The 26,988-nt window shown below is 43.0% G+C and overlaps 1 non-coding gene across 1 annotated transcript; it reads right to left on the bottom strand.

Moving 5' to 3' along the window:
- Positions 1-13,851: 13,851 nt before the first annotated feature.
- On the bottom strand, positions 13,852-13,924 carry TRNAK-CUU (transfer RNA lysine (anticodon CUU)). Its single transcript has one exon. It is a non-coding gene; the product is annotated as a tRNA-Lys (tRNA).
- Between the last annotated feature and the right edge of the window lie 13,064 nt (positions 13,925-26,988).

Genomic DNA, 26,988 nt, shown 5'->3' with positions numbered 1-26,988 from the left:
AAAAATGACTCAAATGCCTCCTAGATATTCTGATACCCTAAGGAAGCCCAGGATTCAGTTGTGAAGGAACAAGGAAGAATAAAGGGCAAGCTTAGGGGCTTTATGGATAAGAGACAGGAAATAGGATTCAAAATAGGAATTAAAAAATATGTAAACCCGTACAACTAGATTAAGTGCCTACCTAGGATGGAAAAAAAAAAAGCTCAGATCCCTGATTGGAAATGATTTGACCTGTGTGAGTCTGGCAACTCACAGGATTTTGCAATCCATTCAATCATTCGTTAAATATTGAGCACCCACCTTGTGCCAGGTACTGTGAAAACGAACAAATAGAAGTCTCTTTTCTCAGAGAACTTCTCTAAGCTTGCACTCATTCTACATATGGCAGAGGGTACTTCTGCCCTTCTTTCTCTCCAAGCCCCCACTTACCCCATGGATCTGTTCTGTTTGCTGGTGCTTTTACTTCTATGTCTGTTTAGAAAAGCACTTTCTGTCTCCTGTGAGGCCCTCCTAAGGCCAGCTTAATACTTCTTTCTTGGAATCTCCATTCAGGGCAAGTATAGTATTGGGGAGAAGGCCAGGGATTTGAGAATGGGTGATAACAGAACTTGGTCTTGGAGAGGAAGGAGCCATGAGTCTGCTGTGGAAATGTGTTCCACATGCCATCCTACCTCCCTTTCTGGGCTTCTCCCCCAGCAGACAGATGACCTCAATAATTCCTGTGTCCACCCCTTCCCCCACCCCAAGGGTGGGCAGAACTGCCCCTGCACCCTGGAATGATTTCTCCTTTCCACAAGGCATTGGCTTTCCTCTAATGTGGCTAAGCTCAAATTAGGAAAGCAATCTGATTTATTGAATCTATAGTAAGTTGTGAATGACCATTCCTCTTAATCCTATTTTAGGTGTTTTCTAGTTAACTCAAGTGAACCTCTAATTAGCAGTATTTATGGAAATATAAAGGATATGATTTTGAGAAGGGGGCCTTTTCTTTAAATCACAGCACTTGGGGGCGCCTGGGTGGCGCAGTCGGTTAAGCGTCCGACTTCAGCCAGGTCATGATCTCGCGGTCCGTGAGTTCGAGCCCCGCGTCAGGCTCTGGGCTGATGGCTCGGAGCCTGGAGCCTGTTTCCGATTCTGTGTCTCCCTCTCTCTCTGCCCCTCCCCCGTTCATGCTCTGTCTCTCTCTGTCCCAAAAATAAATAAAAAACGTTGAAAAAAAAAATTAAAAAAAAAAATCACAGCACTTGGAATCAGAGGGCTGATCTGGGGAGTAGGGAGGCAATGCCCAGCTCAGATTTCTTGTTTAATAAAAGAAGCTGTTCTGCTCTGTCCCCTACCTGCTGCCCTTTCTACCTTCCTGCTCAGGGTCTGAGCATCTAGTCCTTTGGTCACAAGTATACAAATGGTACAGGAAGAGAGTATAACCCTGCCTTAAATCAAGTGAACTCTGGCCTGTGGAGTCTGCTTTGCAGCTCCTGACTTCCAGGGGCAGAGCTTTTTAGTTCCTGAATATTAGAGCACAGGTAGGTACCAGAGCCTCCTGAAGTTTCAAGTCAAGGGCCCGTACATCCCTGATCTGCTCACTTCTCCCGCACCACAACCGCCATACGGTTGCCCTATGCATCTCCACTTCTCTGGTCCTTCCTTTCGTCAGTTACCCACCCATTTCCTCTGTTCCCATACCCATTCCTTGTGTGATCCTGGTCCCAGACACCCCTATGCTTTGCCACTCCACTGTCCCTGTTGAGACCCAGACTCACCATCTCTGGCCACCAACCCTACCAGTACAGAGGCTGTGTGATGAGGACTGGGTTTTGAGGAGTTAAACTCTCAACAGGACAGCCTCCAGGCAATAATATGGCATAGATTACCTTGGGCAACTGCGAGTTTGGGAGGTTCCCAAGACCACTCTCAGGTTTAATAATTCACTGGAAGGACTTTCAGAACTCAGAAGAACCATTATACTCACAGTTATGCTTGGATGTGGCAAAAGGATACAGATTAAAATCAGTGAAGGAAAGCAGCATTTAGGGCAGGGAGCAGGAGAGACCAGGCACAATTTTTAACTATTCTCTGTCAGTGAAATCATGCAGTTAGTGCTTATTTCTCTCAGCAATGATGTTTGACAATATGTACCAAGTATTGCCAACCAAGAAAATGTACCCAAGTCCATCAAGGTGTGCAGAGTTTTTATTAGGGGCTGGCCAATGTAGATACAGCTAACTGCCCATCTGGCTGACCTTAGTCTCGAGCCCTTTCAGAGGTTGAACTGACAACTCTTATCCTTAGGCCTCCATCATAAATCACACTGTTAGTATAGACTATCTGGCTTGACCCAAGGCTCCAAGGTAAAGACTCTCCTATTAGGCAGTATATTCCAAGGGCTTAGAAATTACCTCCAAGGAGCTGAGGCCGACACAAACCCTTTCTTTTGTCAAGGCTAATCCTTTACTGCACAGCAATCTTTGTAAATTACTTATTGTTAATGCTGATCGCTGGGTTGCTATTATAGATTCATGCAACAAACATTTTAAACATGCCTTGCACTGGGATGTTTAAACTAAGAACAAGCGTTAGTTGCAGCTGTCAGAGAGGGTATGCATATATAGAGGACAGTGTACACATATATCTACAAGTTAAAAAGTGTTAAATGCTACAGTAGTGGTTCAAAGTGTAATGGGAGTGCAGAGGAAGGAGAGAATGATTTCTACTGGGAACACTGGGTCTCATGGAGAAAACACCCCAGAGCTGCCCCTTGAAGGTTGGAGATTTGGAGATGAACATGCTAGACGCACATCACACATGTAGAAAAGTACGTACTGGATCTGTGCCGTCCAATATGATAGCCACTAGCCATGTAGCTATTTAAATTTAAGTTAAAAGTACGGTTCTTGCCACTGCACTAGGCACATTTTCCAAGTGCTCTTCTCAATTGCCGCATGTGGATAGTGCAGACCTAGAGAATGTTTCCGCAATCACAGAAAGTCCTGTTAGATAGTGCTGCTGTGGATGAAGGGGTCAGCCTGAGCAGGGGCATGAGAGCGGCAGGAAAGTCTGGGGCTGCACAGTGTAAGGTTTGTGGGACAAGTCATCTGTTTTTGCTGGGTCCTAGGCCCAGCACCCCCTCCCCGGAGTTGTCTGGCCCAGAACCACTGGGTTTCCTAGCCTCATGGACAGATGAAAGATGAAACTATGAAAAACAAGGATTATTGGATGGTACAGGGCATCTGGACTTGTTTAGAAATTTTTACTCTCTATAGATTCTCGTAGGCCACAGTGCTACTCAAAGAATAATTATGTTGTCATTAAATAGATTGCTGTAGTTGTCTTATTTAATCCCAATACTGCTCTGCTTCTGACTATGTTGTCTTCATAAATTGAGGCTCATATAACATGGTAGCCTGTTCACACTCAAAAAAATAAAGATGTATTTTAACTAGCTTACATATTTAACTGGAGTTAATAGTTAATAGTATGATGTTTACAATCATAAATAGCATTTTATCATGTAGAATCATAATATAATGACACCACTGTATTTAACACTGCCTTACTGCAGTGTAACACAGTCTGACTCTACTTAAGAAAAGTAGAGAATTAAAAGGAGGTAAAGAAGAGACAATAGTAGGGGTGTCTGGGTGACTCAGTTGATTAAACATCTGACTTTGGCTCGGGTCATGATCTCCTGGTTCACAAGTTCGAGCCCAGCGTCAGGCTCTGTGCTGCAAGCTCGGAGCCTGGAGCCTGCTTTGGATTCTGTGTCTCCCCCTCTCACTGCCCCTCCCCCGCTTGTGCTCTGTCTCTCTCTCCCAAAAGTAAATAAACATTAACAAAAAAAAGAAGAGACCATAGTAGGAGTAGAAAACAGGAACTAAGGAAATGTTGAGGACATGGAATGATTTACTCTAGAGGCAGGAAGACAGCAGTAAACATGATTGTTATCAGGGATGCTTGAATGATACTTTATTTCACTGACTCTAAGGCACCATTGATGTAAGATGCACCCATATTTTATGTACCACCAAGAAAGAAAAAAATGCTATGAATTAAATTACAGCATGCTAGTGATTATGAGTCCTGATTTCACCAATATTAAATTGTGAAAAAATATGCATGTTGGATAAATGAAATAGGTATTATACAAAAGCTGGTGATTGGACATACTTCTTTGACACCACAGAACCAACATTTATTATGCACTTGTCCTCAGGGGCTCGTGCCTGGGTGGGGGAATGGGGTGATGGCAGATACAGAAATAAATGGGCAACACCTTTCAGTGATTAAGAAGTTTACATTGCAGTGGATGTGTTTCAAATTTTTTTCTTTTAACGTTTATTTATTTTTGAGACAGAGAGAGACAGGGCATGAACAGGGGAGGGGCAGAGAGAAAGGGAGACACAGAATCTGAAACAGGCCCCAGGCTCTGAGCTGTCAGCACAGAGCCCGACGCGGGGCTCGAACCCATGGAGCGTGAGATCATGACCTGAGCCGAAGTCGGACGCTTACCCGACCAAGCCACCCAGGCACCCCAGCAGTGGATGTGTTTCAAAGGAGAGAGAGAGATCATAGAATTTGAGGAATAAATGCTATTTGTGGTAAATTCTGAGCAATGGATAGATATAATTTCAACTGGTAGAAAAGGAGAGTGGGGATGGTAACATGGCAGAAGGAAAGCTGAGCTGTTCAGGAGACAGTGGGCAGATACCCTACCAAATGTACAAAAGTCTCAGGTTCCCATCTTTCTAGTTCCATGACCCTGATATCAAGAGTCCTTTTAGGTTTATTCTGCTTAGAATAAACCTGGGGAAGAGATTTGTCTGGTCTGGTCTGGGCCACACATGTTGAAGATGATCAGAGCTCTGTGTTAGAAAGTTAGAAGGTTTAGAAAGTTTAGAAAGTTAGAACTCTTCAAAGACATTTTGATTTGGTTCAGTATTTTTGTAAACATCTGCAGAAGGGAGACCAGGAATTCAAAAAATGGAAAGCTGCGTAGTCTGAGGGAACCGATGAGGGGGAAAAATAATGATAAGTATAGTGGAGAAAGTTCACATTAGGTTCAGTTATATGTGAGAGCCACAGCCTGTGTGCTGACATTAACAGAGACTGGGAAGCCAGGGGAAAGAGCTATTCCCTGTGGAGGGTGAGGAGTTTGGTCCTGGCAGACAAGTGGAGATGTGAATGAAAGTTATAAACATTGGTCTGGGGCTGGAGGGAGGTAAGGCTCCCTCTTAGATGCTCAATGAAGCTCAAAACTCAGTGAAGCTGTCAGAGTGGGTGGAGCTCCAGGAGCAAAGCAGAAGAGAAGAAGTCTGCAGACAGGAGTTTAGGAGTTTATTTTTAGGTGGGAAGAGAAGGACTGATCAGAGAAGTAGGAGACCCAGAAGACTGTTGTGCTTTAGAAACTGGAAGAAGGGAGACTCTCAAACGGAGGAGGGTACAGCTGGGGGCAAATGCTAACCATAAAAATAGAGAAGGATAAACACTGTGATCAGACATGGCAAGATGGAGGCCAAAGGCTTGGTGGGATCAAGCACACAGAGAGATGTTAAAGAAGAGGGACCTAACTATAAGTGATTTAGGGAGGTAGAAGGGAAAAGGCTCAGAGAATTACTGCTATTTATTATGGAAAGAATATTTTAGACTCTTGTTTTCTTGGAGGATTTAAACATAACACAGTGGCATACCTGGCCTGAATGAGGATTGTGATCTCAGTGGTTGGTTTCCCAAATTATTATATTGGAATTTAGGGGACCGGTCTGAAAACAGTGTTTATAACCTAGTTGCCAGGTCTGTGGACCAGCAACAGTCTTGAGGACTTGTGCCATCCTCTGTTCCCACATGCATGGGGCGGGCACCACCGGAGACAGTGTGGCCACTGCTTCAGCCATCAGGGAAGATAGAACAGATGTTAAAGCAACCTCATTATGTAAAGGGCCAGGTATTGAGTGCATTCTCTTGTGCTTGGCACTGTGGTGAGAGTGGATATGTGGTTCCCAATTCAATTCTCACGTAAACCCCGCTGAGGTGGGAAGGATTGCCCCTACCACATACCCACCAAAGCGTGCTGTCTTCCATAATTGTGTTCAATACATTTAGGTAGGTGGATTTCGTGAAGCAATTATTATTTCCCATAGTATTTTCAGGAAAAAGGGCAATTTATTCCCTTACTTAGATGGGCAGAAATGAGGTTGGAAAGAGTAGAAAGAAAAGAAAACCCAAGCTGGTCTGGGTTGTGCTGAGACATGTGGGCATGGAGTCACCCCTACACCCAGGTAGAAACTTAGAGTCAACTAGGACACGTGGCTAGCTCTTGAGGTTGGAAGCTGGCCTGTGGGACCTGCAGCTATTCAGGGCGGCCAGGGCGAAGCAGTATGGGTTTCCATCACTTACGCTGTTATAGGGAAGGAAAGTTTTCCTCGACCCTCTTAGAGTCCCTGGCTGAGTCTGCAAGTGAAACTGAAAAAGACAGAAAGATTAATAGGAGAAAAGCATACATGTTTATCTAATGTAAGTCTCATGTGACACCGAGGATTTGAAAAGAAATGAAGACCCAAAGAAATGGCTAAACCTGAGTGTTTTTGTGCTAGATTTGATGAAGTGTGAAGCGTCATGGGAAGATATGATAGGACAAAAGGTATGAGGTAAGTGTAGTAAATGGGGGTGGGGGGATTTAGCAAGCCTTGTTTCTTCAAATTCCTTCCTGTGTCCCTTCATCTTTGGAGATAAGGGTGCTCCTTTCCTGTGGGTGTGGAAAGGGCAGCTGTCACATAAAGGTTATGACTTGCTTCAGGGGACGGTCAGAAAGTCCGTCCTGCACAAGCCGTTTCTCAAATTCCTTACTCTTGAAATAGTCAATAGGTTATAGTTTGGGGGTTGCATGTCCCGTTTAAATGGTACAGACCAGCATGATTCATAACCCCACCACCATAGACCTCTTCCTTTTTCCTTTCGTTGCAAAAGAACAGACAGCTGTGCTTGTGGGATTAACACTGGATTGGAAGCAGCTGATGCCCCCACCCCCACACGGTCACTAGGAAATGTGGCAGGAGTTAAAATGGTTCCCACAAGGAAGGCTGCGTGCCCAACCCATCCGAGGGTGAACGTGCTGGCCGGTTTGCACAGAGACCCAAATCCTGTGCCAGGAGGCTGCATTGTCCCAGCCTGTCCCACCCCCGGAGTCACCGGTGAGCATCTGCATGGGTAGTATAAAAACATTCGCCATTAGCAGATTGGATAAAGCACTCAAACCTCACCCTCAGACCTTCAGATGTCATTACGAAATGACATTTGGGTCAGCCATTGAGAACATTAGGTTTGGGATTTATTTTAAAAGAGAAATTGAAAGATAAACCTCGGCTATAGTAAACCATTGTTTAATCTAAACCGACCAGGTTTGTGGTGGCAAAGCTCTTCTCCACCCTGTCCATTTACCCCAAGGCATCCCAGATTCTGCAGTGCACATGAATAACCTGGGGGGCTTGTTAACATGCACACTCACATCCAGTAGGTGGGGAGGGGACCCAGGATCCTGCACTCCCAGCAAGCACCTGGGAGATGTTCCAGCTGCTGGTCTGCAGACCACGCTTCAAGTGGCAAGGCCTTAGAGACCCCTGCTCATCATTTAAAGTTGAGCTTAAATGTCACCTCCTCTCTGTTGATTTCCTGACATCCTCTTCCTTCCCAAAGCAGAATTTATTACTACCTTACTGGCATCCTCCAAGCATTTTATGCATTTGAACATTAAGAAATTTCCTTTATGTTGTGATTATCCTCCTTAATCCGTGCTTTCCTAGCTCTGGCTAATGGTAGTCACCTGGGGAGTTTAAAAAAAAGAAATCTCAGTGCCTAAGTCCCACTACCCCAAGAGTTTCTGATTTTATTATGGTCCCCACTCTTGTAGCCAGGGCAGAGGGGTATCAGAGCACCTGGCTCCGGGGGTCCCACACAGACCAGGTTCCGCCACTTGTCACCGACAAAACCCAAAGGCAGAGAAATGAGTGGTGGTGAAGAAGAAAGGAGTTTATTTCAGTGAGGCCAACACTGAGAAGACAGCAGACTAGAGTCTCAAAGACTGTCTCCAAAGTGCTGAAAATACTTCCAGGTTTATAGGAGAAAATGTGGGACAAAGGTTGGTGGGAAAGTGCAGGAGGGCAGCTAAGATCAAATTGCACATTGTCCCGGAGTCAGTCGGAGTGGAGTCTCTTGCTGGCTCAGGGCGGTGCTTGTTGCCTCAGGGGGTAGTTTCAGTTCCCATCAGAGGATGCTCTGCCTGCAGGGTCTTTTGCCTGAGTTAAGAGATAAACTGGAAAGAAGAACTTAATCAATTAGAAAATACAGACCAAGGTCAGAATGGAGGTAGCTGAAGTCCTCTTTCACTCTCTGTCTCTCTTTTAAATAACACTGATGCTTTTTTTGAAGACTGATACTAAAATCTGAAATAAATTTCTTTGGGAGAGTACTGTCCCGACTTGGTTTGCATGGTTTGCAAACTGTGGTCCCTGGGACCCAGTGGGTTCTCTGGGGGTGCTTCAGGGACTACTCCAGGGGTGAGAGATGGGAGAATAGGAATGAGCAGAGGGTGTGGGGACAAGGCAATGGACCCAGCCAGAGTGGGGGAACAGTAAGGAAGGAGCAGAAGCTCATCCTTCCTCTTTTCCCAACAATTTTTTCATCCTGCTCTTGGGCAAAGCAACCAACACAACAAAGAAGACAGCCTACTGTAAGCAAGTGCCCAGTGCTTTAATCTTTCCAAGAACCCCATGACGTAGGGTTCACAGAGGAGATAAGAGGTAAATACGTCAAGTTACAGGGCCAGTACTGCAACAGAACTTCTGACCCCAAGTCCTTTCATTTGGCATGGTTCCCTGCAAGAAAGCTGTGGAGTCTGAGACACACAGGCCCCCAGGGAAGCCTCAGTCTTCTCCCATCGGCACTGCTCCGATCAATCCTGAAGGTGCCTGGCTTGTTGGTGGCACAGGTGGAAGGGAGGTTAGAGGTGGGAGGGGCAACTAGGCACCAACCACCCACAGAACTTTAGGTTTCTGCACTGACATCGTATCTGCCCAAATTATTTGGAAAAAGCTTCCAGCCCTGGGTCCTGGTCTTCTGGCCTCCAGCCTTCACGCTTCACCCACTTCTTCCCGTCCCCATCACCTCTCCTCTTCCTTAAGAGAGCACCACTGCTCACCCTCCTGGAGGAAGCTGGCAGCTGTTGGCACGAGGGCCCCATTTCTCCCCTGATGTCTGCTCTGCCGTTGTAGGGTTGTAGAGTTGAACATGGCCACAAACCTTTTTCATTCCTCCTATGAGCAGAAAGAGTGCATGTAGGTGAAAGCTGCAGCAGAAGATGCCATCACAGCGTAATGAGTCCTAGAATGTAAGCTCCACAGGACAGGGATTTCCATCTATATTCTTAATTGCTGTCTCTCAAGGCATAACAGTGTTTGGCACATGGTGGATGCCCAGTAAATATGGAAGGAACGAATGAAGTACCCACTATGTGCTAGACACTGTGCCAGGGGCTTTACTTACACTGTGCCATTTCCTGTTAGCTACTGAAATATCCTACTCGTGTTCAGTGTGGAGGTGGGAGGCTGGAGATTCCGTGAATGCATTTTGCTAACCATCTGACATTGAGCAATGTACTTAATCTCTCTGAGCTTTAGTTTCTCCATCTGGGGGGAAAAAAGATGGTAATTCTGGCGTCTTAGGGTGGATGTGAGGAGTGAGTTAACCTGTCTGAAGCACTCAGCCCAGTGCCTGGCCCAGGAAAAATACAATGTAGGCAAAGGAGAGGAGTCTACCCTACCACCCTACTACCCTAAAATGCCCTACCACCCAAAATATCAGTTCCATCTGTGATTGCAGTCATTTCTTTTTTTTTTTTTTAACATTTATTTATTTTCAAGAGACACAGAGCATGAGTGGGGCAGGGGCAGAGAGAGAGTGAGACACAGAATCCAAAGAAGGCTCCAGGCTCTGAGCTGTCAGCACAGAGCCCGACGTGGGGCTCGAACACACAAACCATGAGATCATGACCTGAGCCAAAGTTGGCCGCTTAACTGACTGAGCCACCCTGGTGCCCCTGTGATTGCAGTCACTTCTTTTTTTCTTTTTTAATTTTTTTTCAATGTTTATTTATTTTTGAGAGATAGAGAAACAGAACATGAGCGGGGGAGGGGCAGAGAGGGAGACACAGAATCTGAAGCAGGCTCCAGGCTCTGAGCTGTCAGCACAGAGCCCGATGCGGGGCTCAAACCCACGGACCATGAGATCATGACCTGAACCGAAGTTGGATGCTGAACCAACTGAGCCACCCAGGTGCCCCTGCAGTCATTTCTAAAACAACAAACATTTTAATACTAACCTGATCACAGAGTATATAAAATTCTTCGCAAGAGAACCCCGTTTACATTTCAGCCAGCCATTTTAATCAAAAGGGTAGATGAAAACTTTGTCATGGATCAGTTCGTGGTTTGGGGGACCACTTTCCTTTTTTAAAATGTTTATTTATTTTTGAGAGAGAGAGCATGTAGGGGGAGGGGCAGAGAGAGAGGGGGACAGAGAATCTGAAGCGGCCTCTGTGCTGACAGCAGTGAGTCCCATGCGGGGCGTGAGCCCTTGACATGGAGCCGAAGTCGGATGCTCAACTGACTGAGCCACCCACCCAGGCACCCTTCCTGTGAGGAGGATTCATTCTTCATTTTGCAGATGAGAAAACAGACCCAGGGAGGTTGAGTAACTTGCATACTGGCAGACAGCTAATTTTCAAAGGAAAAATGCTTACCCAGATACTCTCTTCTGCCAGTTACAGAATTTAGTTAATACTCCTCAAATGACATGAATTGGTAACGGCATGTGACTCGGGTTAAGACTTCTCCCTTTGCCTGGAGATTCCATCTTCTCAGGCCTGTGACCCACGGGGACACCTACAAATGCCCAGACTTTGGTACTTCATGTGTTTTTTCTGAAGTTGGAAGATGACATGGGTCACCTCTCAGGATTCTTCACTCAGTCACGCTTTTCACTGAGTTTCCTAGAGCATATCTCTGGCCTCAGGAAAACTCCTTCGAAAAAATTGGCTTGGTGTCATTGAATACTATCCAGGTTTATGCATTTGCTTTTAGTGACTTGCTGAATGTCACCTACACCAGTTTCAGTTAGATTCAGCTACATGTAAAGAACATGGCGTTATAAAGAAAGAAGCCCACAAGGGGCAGTCCAGAATGCTCTAGTAGCTCTGTTCCATGCAGTCTCATGAAAACTCAGGCTGTTTCCTGCTCACTGCTTGCTCCCCTTAGAGTGTGGCCCTTGACCTCATGGTCCAAGATGGTGCTAGGAATCCTAGCAATCTTTCTGCAATTGAAGAGGCAGGATGTATGCAAGGGGAGGAAGAAGGAAAAATGAAGCATGCCAGCTATCTTTCAAGGAAAGTTCCAGGGGGCTGTTGCACACTTCCCCGTTGGCCGGAACTTGGTCTTATGGCCGCATCTAGCTGCAGAGAATGCTGGGAAATGTGTTTGCTCAGAATAGACATATACCTAGGTAAAAATAGGGTATTCTGGAAGAAAAGAGAAAACACAGAGTGTAGGAAATAGCAGTTCCTGTCATTCCACCCAAGAACACAGCCACTTGTTTCCATGAAGCCCCAGCTGAGAACAGTTAGGAAGGTCATAAGAAAAGACAAAATGTTCAGTCATTGCCTCCTCCCTTCCTCTCACCCAGATACCTTCTTGTTCCTATTCTCAAGTGTGAAGCAGGGCAGAGATACATGGGTCTTTCTAAAGCATTGTGTTGATGCCAGGAGCTTCTGTTACTACTGAGCTCAGAGACTTGGAATGTTTCTATGCCCAGAAATAGGACCTGGGAACTGAGTCCCTGCCATCGTTTATTTTGAAAGAGGGCAGGAGTTTTATTTCCTCCAACTCTGCCAAATTTAGGGACAAGCAAATGGGGTTAGCAAATCTGAGTCCATTCTCCTTGGGATAGACTGTGAGGGCCTAAAGCCCGTGCCCTCACTAACTGTTCCACCTGTTTGCGTGACTGTTGTCTCCAGGGGCTGAGCTGGTCTGTCTCCCTCACACTCTAAGGGGCCTCGAATACTAGAATCAAGAGAACAGAACACACTCCAAGGTGATTATCAGTCTGAGATTGTTTTCCCAGGAATAATGAAGAGTTTGCCCTGAGTCACCCCCCCATCCTCTTTGTTAACAGTAGTACATTGTTTTGAGATCTCCTGCTGGCTTGAAGGATGTAAATGTGACACAGAGGAGAGCTTCTTCTGAGTTTGAGTAACTTTAGAAATTGAGTCGATCAGCAAATATAAGTATATTAAAAATAAGAGGGGCACGTGAGTGGCTCAGTCGGTTAAGCATCCGACTTCGGCTCAGGTCATGGTCATGAGTTTGAGCCCTGCGTGTGGCTCTGTGCTGACAGCTCAGAGCCTGGAGCCTGCTTCAGATTCTGTGTCTCTCTCTCTGCCCTTTCCCTGCTCCTGCTCTCTCTCTCTCTCTGTCTCAAAAATAAACATTTAAAAAGTAATAAGAAAAATAAGAAAAATACCAGAGTGAGGTTAAATAGCTGGAGTCTATTGTTCTGGAGCTTCTTTCTTAATAAAAGAAACAAGACTACATTTAAAACAATGTATTGTGAATAACAATGTGTTAGTTAATGCGTTAGTAATTTGGACCATTTGTGTGCCTGTGATTCAAGTTACTGCCTACCTTAAGGTCATAATGTCCAAGAACGAAGCCATCTTTCATTTTCTATAATCCTCTTCTGTTCTTGTCTACTTCATGTTAATCAATAGTCCACATGAATATGGGCATCTACATGGTTGGCATGTCTAGTCATATCTGTATTTCTGGAAAAGCTACCTTTTAATAAACTATTACTGTGTAAACTACCTACAGCTGACAGCTTTTATTGACGTATGTTTTACATGCAATGAAATGCACAGATCTTAATTAAGTGTATTGTTTAGTGAGTTTCAGCAAGTGTGTATACCCAGTAACCCACCTTCCTATCAAGAGACAGAACCTTTCTGACAAATCTTATGCCTTATTTCCAGTCAGTCCTTATGTCCACCTCCCCCTAACCTCACAACCACTGCTGTGGGTTCTATCACCACTGGATTTGTGTTGTCATTTCTCAAACTTCGTATACATGGAGTCATAAGGTATGTACTCTTTTGTGTCTGGCTTTTTTCATTCAACATCCATTTCTGAGTTTCATTCATGTTGTTGCAAGTATCTGTAGTTCATTCCTATTTGCTGTTGAGTAGTATCCCGTTGTATGAATAAAGCATGATCTCTTTATCCATTCTCCTGTTGGTAGACATTTAGATCATTTTCAGTTTGGAGAAGTAAAGCTTTCTATAATAATTATAATAAATAACTTAAATAAATCTGTAAGTAATAAATTTGTAGCTTGTAAATAAGGAAACGGACAGGTGTGTGTGAGTATATTCTTGACTTATCACAGAAACATGCTCATCAAAGATACTCAACTAAAGCTCTGAGGCACAAGCATGCATCTGGAACCGTGCTTTGGGTGAATGAGGAGTTTGTGGAAGATGGGAGGATGAAGGGAACAATTACCAATTCATGAACTTAAAAAAAGTTTATTTCTTTTTGAGATGGGGGAGAGGAAGTGGGGAGCATTCATGAGCTTAAAGTGTTTATTTTTGAGAGAGAGAGAGAGAGAACAGGGGAGGGGCAGAGGGAGAGGGATACAGAGGATCTGAAGCGGGCTCATGAACCATGAGATCATGATCTGAGCCAGTTCAAGAGTCCGGAGTCAGATGCTTCACTGACTGAGCCACCCAGGTGCCTCAGAGAAAGGAAAAGTAACCGCCCAACGTGGGGCTCGAACCCACGACCCTGAGATTAAGAGTCTCATGCTCTACCGACTGAGCTAGCTGGGCAGTTCAGGTGCTTTTGAAAAGTTGTTGTCTTCCAATTGCAATCAAATGAAGGAAGTAGGCTTGGTCTGAAAATGCTTTACAATTTAGAAATGAGTCACTCCTGACTAATTGCTCCATTTTACAGTGGAGAAAATTCTTGGACTTTTAGTTTTCTTTTGTGTAAAATGGAGGCACTAGTTTTTACCTAGCCTACCTCGCAGGGTTTTTTGTTTTGTTTTGTTTTTTTTGAGAAGCAAATGAGAGAAAGCATACAAGGTATCTGTCAGCTTAAAGCTCTGTGTGAGTGCAAGGTGGTAGTGTTGTCTTTGACAAATTCACACGGTTTTCCCTTAAAAGCTTACGGTGGAATATTTCACCTGTGTCATGCATGTTTTGTTTATTCACTCATTTACCTTCCTAAAAGGTAACCACTATTGCTATCATTCCCATTTTATGGATGAAGAACTCGGGGCCCGGACAGGTCTACCTCTCAGAGGCCACACAGGTATAAACGGCATAAATGGGATTTGAATCCATAGAACTGGCTCGAATCTGAGCTGTTACTATTGTGCCATCTGCCTTTCTAAAAACATGTCATTATACCTCCTCCTAGCAGCTCACTTTACAGTAATCGTCTTCATCCACCGCCTTTATTTCCTTGTGGGAGGGTTGCTATATTCAGATTTGTTGGTAAGTTGTCTCCAAGATATAACAGAAGGAAACTGCAAGTTTGCCTAAAATCTTACTGATTTCCCATTTCGGTCTTCCTGGAGGTTTGTGGTGAGACTGCTGGGTCAGCCATATTCTCAGCGAAAACTCTGCATTTATGAGATAATCAGAACCACCCACAGGATGGAACAGATCCTGTGAGCTCCTACTTTCCCAGGACACACAGTTTGGTGCCCTGGTGAGGTGGGAAACACCCTGCAGCACTGAATGCTAAGAAGGAAGCATCCCCATATCCAAGACCATTTGGTCATTTACTGGCATGTCTATCCTCACTGCCTGGACATTTGGCCTTGCTTCTTATAGACCCCTGTACTTCAGGCTGCACCCCCTTCTGTCCGAGACGCTGTGGACAACTGAGTCAGAAGGCACCTTGCATTTCTGGGTGGGGACTGGGGAGAGGGGATGGACAGCACAGCATTTCTTTTTTCTTTTATTTATTTATTTTTTAAATGTTTATTTATTTTTTGAGAGAGAGAAAGAGCATGAGCAGGGGAGGGGCGAGAGGGAGACAGAGGATCACAAGCAAGCTCAGCTCTGACAGGGAAAGCCTGACGCAGGGCTCAAACTCACCAACAGTGAGATCACAACCTGGGCTGAAGTGGGACGCTTAACCGACTGAGCCACCCTGGTGCCCCTTTTTCTTTTTTCTTTTAAAATTACTGGGGACCACTCCTTAAAAAAAAAAAAAAAAAAAAAGGGGGCGGGCACCTGGCTGGCTCAGTGGGAAGAGACTATGACTCTGATCTCAGGATCATGAGTTCGAGCCCCACATAGGGTGTAGAGCTTACTTAAATGAATAAATAAATAAAAACTTAAAATAAAATTCCTGGGGACCACTAATTAACACCTCCAAATTGATCTGAAAATAAAGTTCAGTTTTTAAGCAAAATGATCATGGTTATCTAAAATATTACATGTCCCTAACACTGAGGTTTCAGAATGTGAGTTGTGGAAATTCTAAAGTTAGGTGAAATTTAGCAACTCCTGAAACTGAATATTCAACCCGAGAAGAACAGGCTGAGAAAACCACCTGTGCTGCTTTTTTTAGCATTTTCTGCAGAAAAATTAGAAGTAGGAGTTATGGCCCCCACAACCACATCACCAGGGATTGGCTATCTATCTTCAGCACTGACTAAAACAGGAAATTACCAGTGGTACCTAAATGGAGCTAATAAGAACGAGAACCTCCTACAACTTTGTAGCCACTTGGAAAAAGCAACCCAAACCAAATTACCCATCTGGATTTGTTTTCTGTTCATAAATGAGGTAGATGAACTTGGGGAGCACCAACACCTCCCCCCAGCTGGAATGGTCATGATTCTATCCATCAGTGACCAAGACATGATTCTATCTATCGTTGATCAAGGACTGCAATTCTCCACTGACCTGTGAATTTATAATCACATGGGAGCTATCCTGGATGTTCTCCTGCTGGAATGGCAGAGTATGGAGCAAGATTTGGGGTGAGTTCAGAAGCCCCTAAGGAAAGCCCAGCATTGGCCCTCAGAGGGCAGAAAGTGGACACAAATCTACAAAAAAGCATTCATTTCACTGACTCTTAAGGGTCTCCAGTGTTTTTTCTCTCCTTAAAGCAAAGAACCAAGTCATTTGAAAAACTGGAGACAAATGAATACACTCTGAGGCTAGCCATTTTGTTTTTATTTTTCAACAGATTCAAAGAGACAGTGGAATTTATGTTAATTTATTTTAAGAAATGGTATGCAACGAAAGTTAATCTGGGAGTCAAGGCAGTCACATGCTACAAAAAGTTAAATAGTCAGACATTAAAAATTGCACAACTGTTACGTCCTTCTTTGCTGCTGCTGAGTTCAGTTTAAGCCTGTTTATTTTATGGTAAAATTAAATTACATTCTTTTCTTCAAGTGTTGAGCAGTTCCAAACGTGGCTTCTTAGTCAAAGAATCCATTCTTACTGTGGCCAAAAAGCCTCTCTTTCGTTCAAATGAATCATTTCCCCTAATTAGCAGGGAAGAATCTGGAACTAATTAACTAAAAGATCTGAGATGTCTTCTAAATGCTTTGGGCAACATGTTAAATAAAAAAACTGTGTGACAGGGGCACCTGGGTGGCTCAGTGGATTAAGTGTCTGACTTTGGCTCAGGTCATGATCTCATAGCTCTTGGGTTCGAGCCCTGTGTCAGACTCTGTGCTGACAGCTCAGAGCCTGGAGCCTGCTTCGGATTCTGTGTCTCCCTCTCGCTGCACCTCCTCCGTTCACACTCTGTCTCTCTCTCAAAAATAAATAAACACTAAAAAAAATTTAAAAAAGAAGAAGACTGTGTGACAAATATCATTTTGCAGACCAGCCATTTCAGGAAGGGGGAGGGGTTAGAGTCAATGGAAAAGCACAGGCTCTGGGATCAAAAGTACAAGTTTTCCTGTTTACTACCCACATGTCCTGGGAGAAATAACTTAATGTCTTGGGGCCTCGGGTTTCTTGTGGATGAAGTAGAAGTAGTACTCCTGTGCCTGCTTCCAAGGCTGGTTCTTGGGGCCAAATGGAACCCTGGATATAACAGTGTTTTGTAAATGCCACAGGACCACTCAATAGCAAAATGCAATTATTCAGCAATTGGGTTGGTTTGGGGACAATGAAAGAAGTCCTTGTGTTTTGCATTTAGCTCTCAGACCACCTCATGCCACTGAGGGAGCCTCACATCAACACCCTGCTTAAATCCCAGCTACCCCACGAAGGGCGCCAAACGGTCACTGGGGCTTTAGGAATAGATTGACCTCACAGTATTTCCTTTTTTCTCCACAGCGACTCCCCCGGAACTGTGACAAGCATATCAAACTCCACCAACAAGAAACTAGGGGACATTTTATGAAGTTATACTTGAACCTAGAAGCCTCTGTGTTTCAGTTAAAGACAGACTTGGAAATGATAAAAAGGTGCCTTAACAATTTTATCATGATTCCAGCAGAGGGAGACAGGGCTGCACTGACTCCGCACAGGATCAGTGATGTAATTGATAGATTGACATAACAAACAGCCTTTCTTCCTTCCTTCTTTCCTTTCTAATCAGATGACTGTAGTCATAATTAAAAAGAAAATTTTTGATGTTTATTTATTTTGAGAGAGAGAGAGCAAGCAGGGGAGGGGCGGAGAGAGAGGGAGAGAGAAAATCCCAAGCAGACTCTGTGCTATAAGAGCAGAGCCCCATGTGGGTCTGGATCTCACAAACCATGAGATCATGACCTGAGCTGATATCAAGACTCGGGTGCTTTACTGACTGAGCCATCCAGGCGCCCCTGTAGTCATAATTTAAATATCACTAGGTGGAGAAAATATATGGCTGAGGGCCCTTATGAATTCAGCTGTACTTGCAAAACACTTCTAAAATGGGTTCGCATTTTATCGATCATAGAAGCCACTAAGGCGGTTGGAAACAGCAACAAAGGCAGGTCGTGCATTAGTCTTCACAGTGCACAGACTTCACGCCTGTGGTGAGTACCACTGGTGGCTGAGCCAGCTTTCACCCTGTTTTCCTCCTTCCTGAGTCACAGTTCCAGTTTCGTTCAAGCATCTGCTCCATTTCCAATCCAGAGTTGGATCCTGATTATTCCAAGTCAATCAGATCACATTTTCCCCAGTGAAGGTAGCGGTCCAGCGATGGACTTTTGACCTTACTTGGCCCAGTCAAACTTAAGGGAAGGGCTTCTCTTCCATGCTCTGGGAAGAGGTGTTCTCTCTTTCTCTCCCACTGGATATGAATAAGGAAACTTACTGCCGTTGGCAGCCATATTGCAACCATGAGTAAGGAAACAGAAAACACATAAAAGAATGAAAGAAGGAAAGAACCTGAATTGTTGTTTTTAAAGAACCTGAGTTTTTGATGACACCACTAAATCAAACAAACCTGCAGCCTGGATTTCTTGTTTTGTGAGATAATACGTTCCTTTTTAAGCCTGCTTGAGTCAAGCCTCTATTTTTTGCAGATATAGTATCTGTATAGATTGATGGACTCCCTTGGCTTTTGCCAAAGTCACCCAGTAGTCTTCAGTCCATTGGGTGGACTGAAATAGTGGTTGAGGACCACTACTTTTAATTTTTTATTTTTTAAAAAAATTCCAGTATAGTTAACATACAGTGTTATATTAGTTTCAGGTGCACAATGTTGTGATTCAACAATTCTATACATTACTCAGTGCTCACCATGATAAATGCACTCCTTAATCTCCATCACCGAATTCGCCCATCCCCCCAACTCCCCTCTGGTAACCATCAGTTTGTACTCTGTAGTTAAGATTCGTTTCTTGAGAGGCACTACTTTTGACTACTTTTTAAACGATCTATTGCTTTTCCACAGGTCACTTGTTGAGAAGGTTGTTGCTAATTATTTCAGTGATATCATTCTTTTCATTGACACAGCACTTTATAGATACTTATTATTTATTGCTAGTCCTAGATGGATCTGTGGCTTAGAAGGATTATTCCAAATGAGAGATTGCAGTACAGCAAGTCAAAACATATCCAAAGTCACCCAAGATGTGAAAATACTGAAAATACTGAAAATACTCTGTATGTCATAAGTGCTCTTCTCATTACTAGTTTTAGTCTGATGGAGGAAAAAATTCAAGTCATCTAAAATGGCAAACCATGATAGTTTAAAAAAATAGGAATTGTTAGTGCTGCCTTCCTTCATTCTCTGTTTCAAGGGTGGGAGACTATATACGTGTTTTTCTTACTGATTCTGTTGCTAGTTGATGTTCATAACTTCTAATCAAATTAAACTAAAAATTACATTTTAAAAACTCACTTGTGGCTCCTACTGGAAAGAACTTGACAAAACAGGAAGTAGGGGTTGCCTCATAAGAAGGAGACCGAGTGCCCAACCTCCCAAGGATTTTGGCCAAATGTCTGAGAGATTGTTCAGAGAATCACCACATAAGCATTCATGAAACATGTATTTGTCTAAGCATTCATGAAACATTTCTTTTTTGACCATAATTATGAGAAATAAAGAATCAAAAAGAATGTAATTTTTCAACCAACAGTGTACAAAGTCTTGTGCTGGGTGCTGCTGCGATGAAAAGATGAATAAGATACAGTTAATGACATTTTATATTGCCCTTAGAGAAAGAAGGCTAGTACAGTGTATGTGAAATAAGTAGCCAACCATTTTAGGCAGTAGATAATTAAATGCTAACCTGGAGCTAACCTTGGAGGACCTGGGTGGCTCAGTTGGTTACGTGTCTGACTTTGGCTCAGGTCATGATCTTGCAGTTTGTGAGTTGGAGCCCCATGTTGGGCTCTGTGCTGACAGTTCGGAGCCTGGAGCCTGCTTCGGATTCTGTGTTTCGCTTTCTCTCTGCCCCTCTCCCACTCATACTCTCTCTCTCTCTCTCAAAAAAAAACATTTAAGAAAATGCCGTTTGCAGTACAGAATAAGTGATACCAGTACACAGAGAGAGAGAACTTAAGATGAGTTATTGTGATCAGGAGAGGTTATTTTATAAAAACGATGAGTTACATAGGATGGGTTTGGATGAACTTTCAAGGTGAGAGAAAAATATTTTTTGTTTCAAACATTGTTGAACGTTTTCCTATCAATACATGAGTATCTGAAATTGTTTCCTATATTTTGAAATGCTTCAGAATTAAACTTAGAAAAAATTTAAATGTATTTATGTATTTTCTTCCTTAGGAAATAAAAGCATTGGGCATTTAATATGTTCATTATTCATTCACTAAATATTTATTGAGCACCTCCTGTGAGCCAGCTAAGATTCTAAATGATGAGCAAAAGAGATATGCCTCATTGATGACTGAAATCTTGTTCAGGGAGATAACAGTAAATGAGTAATTAGAAAAGGGAAAGAACAGATATGAAATCTGTTTATCACAGGAGCCACTAGGGCATCTCTTATCTCTGATTTCCCTCCTTGCAAACTTCAGTCCAAAGCTGGGAAACCACATTTAGACACTGAGCTCAGAGTCAGAGCAAAATTGGTGTGCATGTAGAGAATGTTCTGGAGTGAGTAACTTGGAAACAGTTCATGAAGGCCCAGGGCCATTGTCTTGGAGCAACCAGGAGTGTGGTGTCTGAAGTTGACCCTCTTGGTCAGTGAGTGCCTTGGGCATGGAGTGTTGGGCTTGTTCTGAGGGCCAGAGGCAAGGAGACACTTGAAGAGCTTAGAAGAAGCAATGAGAAAGCAAACTAGCCTCAACTACTGCCTGTTCCTTTCTCCACTGAAGGAATTACTACCCTGGAGTTCCTGCATTGATGTAGAGAAGGCCATGATAATTGAGGAATAAAAAAAGAAATTAGAAAGAGAGATTGTCATGCTAAATAAAGGAAAAGGAGGATTTGGTCAAAAACAGTGGTTTTTAAAATTGGTCTGGAAATACTATACTTGAGTAGGTCAGTGTGGGTCCTCGATAAGCCTTGGATCATGATTTCTAACCCCTCTACCTTCCTGAATCCAGATGTTAGCCCCAACTGGTGCTCTTAGACCACATATACTCTTTATAAACCCCTCTTATGTCCTTGTCTTGCAAAAATGTCATGGATATTCTCTGCAATAGTCACATGGTGTTGATGGGAGAAAAAACATTTATTAAGAACACTTATAAGTAGGGTGGCACCTAGGTGGCTCATTCAGATAAGCGTCCCATTCTTAATCTCAACTTAGGTCTTGATCTCATGGTCAAGCCCCACCATGGGCTCCACACTGGATGTGCAACCTACTTAAAAATAAATAAATAAATAAATAAATAAATAAAAGAACACCTATAAGTAGGGAAGTAGCAAAGTGCACATGACTTTTTGAGCCCTCATGATCCCCCCAAGAAGGGTGCTTGGGCTGGGTATGGTTGGCTAGGTCCAAATACAGAAAGGGCCCTAAGACAGGGTTCCTCCTCTTAGGGCTCTGCCATTGGAGCTTTCTGGTGGGGGAAGTGGACTAATTGGGAAGGCTGGGCATCTAGCATCAGCCCGTCCTTCCATTGAGCTAACTCAGACCTGCTGAGCTGGCTCTCTGCTAAGCTACTGAGAGAAGATTGGAAATGCATATTTGAGGCCATCTGGATTTGCTCTCTTTGGTTATGCCCAGGGTCCTCCAAACAAGAAAGAAATTCATTTTCCAAAATAAGCATCAAAGAGCCATTTGATGGTCCCTTCAATGACTTCTCGACCTGGAGATTTTTATGTACTCAGCCCCAGAATCTTTCTTCTTTGCCACTTTGGCTCTTCAGGTCAGCAACTCCCCACCGATGATCTAATCATGCTTGGCTTGCATTGACTTCTGGAGACATCACATATTCTGCCTTTATTTCTATATGTTGAATTATTCTCAACATCTATTTATTGAGTGCTGTTAAGGGATAATTTATATAAGAAGATCTAATCACAACTTTCATATAACTATGACACATGTCAAAGTTTTTATTTAACTCATTAATTGGTTAGAGGACCAATAAATATTACAACTAGTACATTTGAGGATTTGATTTATAGAGATTTGTATTCTCTACTGGAAAAAAGGAATAATTTGCATAGTTATGGGCAGAAAAAATATATTACTGTCAGTTTTCTACATGTTAATGTCTACTGTTATGGCGTTGTAAAATAACCTGGTCAAAGACAATCAAAGGCCACATCGTTATAGAATGAGGAGGGTCCACTGGACAAAGCTTTGCATTCTATTGTAAGGACACGCAATAATCTCTTTCGACCATTTCAATATCTGACAGCTTTTCCTGACAGATTTCCTTCCCCCTGTGATCATACATAATTTCAAAGATTATTCTTGGTCACCAAAAAAAGCTGGTCACATTAGGTTTGGCTGATTACTTAAAATAGGGGCATCAAGATTGTTGATTGATCAGAGAGGCCTCTTTCAGCTTGCTTTGCAAAATCTAGGGTAATACAGCATCAAATGGTACCAAGTTAACTCCTACCTACAAGTTATCATAAGGAATCTTAGACTGGACTTTGAAAAGCATGTCTTATTTGTTGTCCCAAGATCCTCCACCAGCCTTTAGCTGTAGTACCTTTGGGCAAGTTCCTCTCTTCCTGAGGTTTTGAAAACTACCCCAATGGCTTACCTTTGAAATGACCTTTCTTACTACCTAAAAAGGGTGGTCCCTATAAACTGGTCCAGGCCAGTTTTCCTCAGAGGACTTTGCAGACGTTGACTCCATAATTACAGCCTAATTTTGTTCTTTATTTTTTAAATTAATTTATTTTTAAAAGATTTTATTTTTAAGTAGTCTCTACACCCAACATGAGGCTTTAACTCACAAGCCCGAGATCAAGAGTCACGCACTACCCACTGAGCCAGGCAGGTGCCCCCAAACTTTGTTATTTAAAATGGCTTGTCACATCTAGTCAACTGAGTATGACGATGACAATATTTCAGGCAAGGCCTTGATTGCACAATGGAGTCTTTTAGTTATATTCTGGCAAAAAGGAGGACAGATTCTTATTGAACATATATAAATAACTGTATTGAAAAGTAAAGAGACTAGGTAAGTTTCTGAATTCCAAGGGGGGTAATTGACTGTTGGTGAGAATCATATATCATTTTTAAATGTCTCATTTTAGTTTACAACAGCAGAATTTACAAAATTATTGTGAATAGCATAGAGCATAAAAAGAAAAAGAAAAGGCTTCTTTACACATCCAGTAGATAGAGCATTAAAGCAAATCAACGATATTCCAAATAACCTCAATAAAATTTCCTACAGCAATTGGTTCAATCTTATATAATTAATTCTCATTCTGATGGATGTCGGGTTAGCAGTTTCATGAAACTGTCTGCTTTTCAACTATAAAGAGGCCTGGAAATCCCAACTAACTTCTGCTAAAATTCTCTGAAAATTATCCAAGCCATGTCAGCCAAGATTTGAAGAGTCAGTAGTCTGAAGGACCTTGTACTGTCTTCTTCCATGAGATTCTGAGACTGCTTTTCTTTGATGAAGATACAAACTCTGGCCAGTTGATTATAGCGGTCTTTTGAACAAAAAAAAAAAAAAAAAAGAAAAGAAAAGAAAAACTATGATGTTTAAAAAATTCAGCTGAAGAGGCATGGCTCAGTCGGTTAAGCGTCTGACTCTTGATTTTGGCTCAGGTCATGAATCTCACAGTTTGAGAGTTTGAGCCTAGCATTGGGCTCTGAACCAAAAGTGCAGGGCCTGCTTGGTATTCTCTCCCTCTCTCTACCCCTTCCCTGCTCTCTCTCTCTCTCTCTCAAAATAAATAAACAATAAAAGAAATTCAACTGAGTATATTTTGAAGATCTTATTGCTTTTATTCAATGATTCATGAATCAGGCAACATCTAATCTAGTAGCTAGGAAAGAGCTCTGAGGAGTTCTATAAAATGAGAGATTTGTAGAAGCAGAAGTGCAGTGTAGGTGGGCGACAAGGAAGTTATACTTGACAAAAAAGTGGACTGGTTAGGGGTGCCTGGGTGGCTCAGTTGGTTAAGTGGCGACTTCAGCTCGGGTCATGCTCTCATGGTCCGTGAGTTTGAGCGATCCATGAGTTTGAGCCCCATGTCGGGCTCTGTGCTGACAGCTCGGAGCCTGGAGCCTGCTTGTGATTCTGTGTCTCCCTCTCTCTCTGTTCCTCTCCTGCTCACACTCTGTCTCTCTAAAAAATAAATAGACATTAAAAAAAATTTTTTTTTAAGTGGGCTGGTTACTGTAAGGTTGCTTTTTTTTTTAGGGGATGACAAGGGTCTGTCAGGTAGATTACCTAACTAGTGCTAATTAGGCGATTCCTGATTGACTGATTTAAGATTCCATTTCTGGGGGCTCCTGGGTGGCACAGTTGGTTAAGTGTCAAACTCTTGACTTCAGCTCAGGTAATGATCTCACAGTTCCTGAGTTCGAACCCTACATTGGGCTCTGCGCGAACAGTGCAGAGCCTGCTTAGGATTCTCTCTCTCCCTCTCTCTGCCCCTCCCCTGCTGGTGTGCTCACTGTCTCTCTCTCCCTCTTTCTCAAAATAAATAAAACTTAAAAAAAAAAAAAAGATTCCATTTCTGGGAGAGCTGAAACTAAGTCTTGATTTGGTGACATGGAGCTTAGCCTAAGTGACTCCATTTTGGGCCCGTTGTTTTTAACAATAGATAACACAGACTTAATGGCTACTGTTAATTTATTTCTGGTATTTTTTTTAATGTGAAAAGTCTAGAGAAGTTCATAATACAAATAATACAGCTGACAAGAAAATTTAGTTCTTTCTGTGCAAATGAAGACAAAAAAGCCTCTTCCCCACTAGCCCTCCCAACCTCAGCCATATAGAAAACCTGCCCAGGTAGGAAGCCCAGAGGTTCTGTGGATTCAGCATAGGAAGGAGTGGGGGCGGAGCGCTGTACAAATCCAGCCTTCAGCTAAAGCAAATAATAATGGCCGGAAGCTTAAAATAGATCCAGGGAGGAGCTCATTAACTTGGCATAGGAAGTGGTTCAGCACCTCTGGCATTTCTCATTTTGGAAATTGCTTTGGTCCGTTTTCCTTCTATTCACTGGACCAGAAAATACAGACCTTTACTAACATACTCAAAGCATCTGATGATGAACTAATTTAGACTGGTCGAAATAATTGTTCAACAGGAACACAGAGCTTCAACCTCAGTTCAGAAAATCCCTGACATCTGACGTAGGAGGATTTATAGGTTTAGTGGAAATTGCTTTCTCCTGCTCTCCAGATTACATACTGTGGGTTGATTTTTTTTTTTTTTTTTTGCATGAGTAAACATCCTTGTAATAATGAACAGACCAATAATGTCTTAAGAGAGAAAAAGAACATCCTTTTCCTTTTTGCTGTTTCTTGAGAGAACTGTTTGGATTTGGAAACCCATGTTGGCTGTCCAGAACATGAAAGTTGGCATCTTCCTGTTATGGTGGGGATGGGTTTTGGCCACTGAAAGCAGAGTGCATTGGCGAAGAAGAGAAGTACACGAGATGTCTAAGAAGGGCAGGTGAGTGGACTTTTAGGGATAGAGCTAATGGTATTGTTCCAGAATCATTTCCATAATACTGTGTTTTATGTGGATGCCTTTCCCCACTTTTCCCTTTGTTCTCCTGCTTCCTATCTTTTAGGAAGTTAGATTATGTTGTTGTTTTTTAATGATGCTAGATTAGATATAGTGCTATCGTTGCATATTCTTAAATCTCTTATGAATTGTCCTGGGTGAAAGATAGACTCTGGGAAAAAAGAATATATGTACGTTTTTTAAAAAATTAAGGGCATTTATTGGATGTCTGCATCCTAGGTGGAAACAAGTCTGCAAACTCCATGGGACCTCTAATTAGTGAAAATGATTCTGTTAGTTCTAATTATTTCGGTTAGATTTGTGGGTCCTTTTAAACATCTTTTAAAAGAAAAGGCAGCTTTCTTCAAGCTGTCTGGCTAGATGGATCATTGGATCATCCCCTACCCGTAAGCGGAAAGGGTGCAAGGATGGACCTGCCTGCAGACCGGACCCTTGCTCGATGCCAACGGTATGAGCCACCCTGGCTGAAGTGGTGTCTGAGCAGCATCTTAGGCAGAAACACACACCCTCTGTCTGACACTCGGCCTCTCAGGCAGCTCTGATGACGGTGCTGGTGATTAAGTGCACACTTGCACACCTGCTTGCCCGACATTTATCAATAAAATAGCCCATTTGGAGAAAACCTAATCCAGCTCTCTTTACTGATGAGGAAATAGAGGCAGTAAGGGCATCTTGACTCTCAGTTTCTTTATCGGCATTGGGTCCAAATTAAGCTTCAGGGCTCCTTATCTCTGAATGTAAATACAAATAGAGGTCAGAAATATCAATTTATGTGAAAGGAAATCCAGCTTTCTAGCGTTCAGGGCTAATGAGACAGCTGGGTATCTAGCTCCTCCATGTCCCCCTCCTGGGTCTTGAGAGCCTCCCTACCCCGCACAGTCTTCCGAACAGCCAGCTACGGCTCACAGCACTTGTTTCGGGATATTTTAGCAACATCGCAAAGCTAGGAGCTGAAATATCCGGGGATCGAGGTAAGTCCTAGACGCTGAGGGGGACTGCTGTGTACAAGCCATATGCCCTGGTTCTGTCAGAGTCAGGAGTTGCTTGGGCAGACAGTGGAATTTGTGGAGCGCTACAGCCATAGAGATTATCTGAACCAAATGTGCTCATGAGGATTAAAAGCAACAACAGCAACAAACCCTATTGGTTGTCGTCAAAAACTTCTCAGCCTCTCTCCTAAACCAGAGTTGGAGTGGCGACCAGTTGGTAAATACCAATGATGAAGAGAAGTCCCAGAGAGCGAAACAGATTTTCTTTAAAAAAAAATTTACTTAAAAGAACTTTCTTTTTTTATTATGAAAGTTATACATGACCATTATTTAACATTT

Source organism: Panthera uncia (genome assembly GCF_023721935.1).
Source record: "Panthera uncia isolate 11264 chromosome B2 unlocalized genomic scaffold, Puncia_PCG_1.0 HiC_scaffold_24, whole genome shotgun sequence".
NCBI lineage: Eukaryota > Metazoa > Chordata > Mammalia > Carnivora > Felidae > Panthera > Panthera uncia.
Note: the sequence above shows the minus strand (reverse complement) of the source record. Positions and strands in the feature narration are given on the sequence as shown.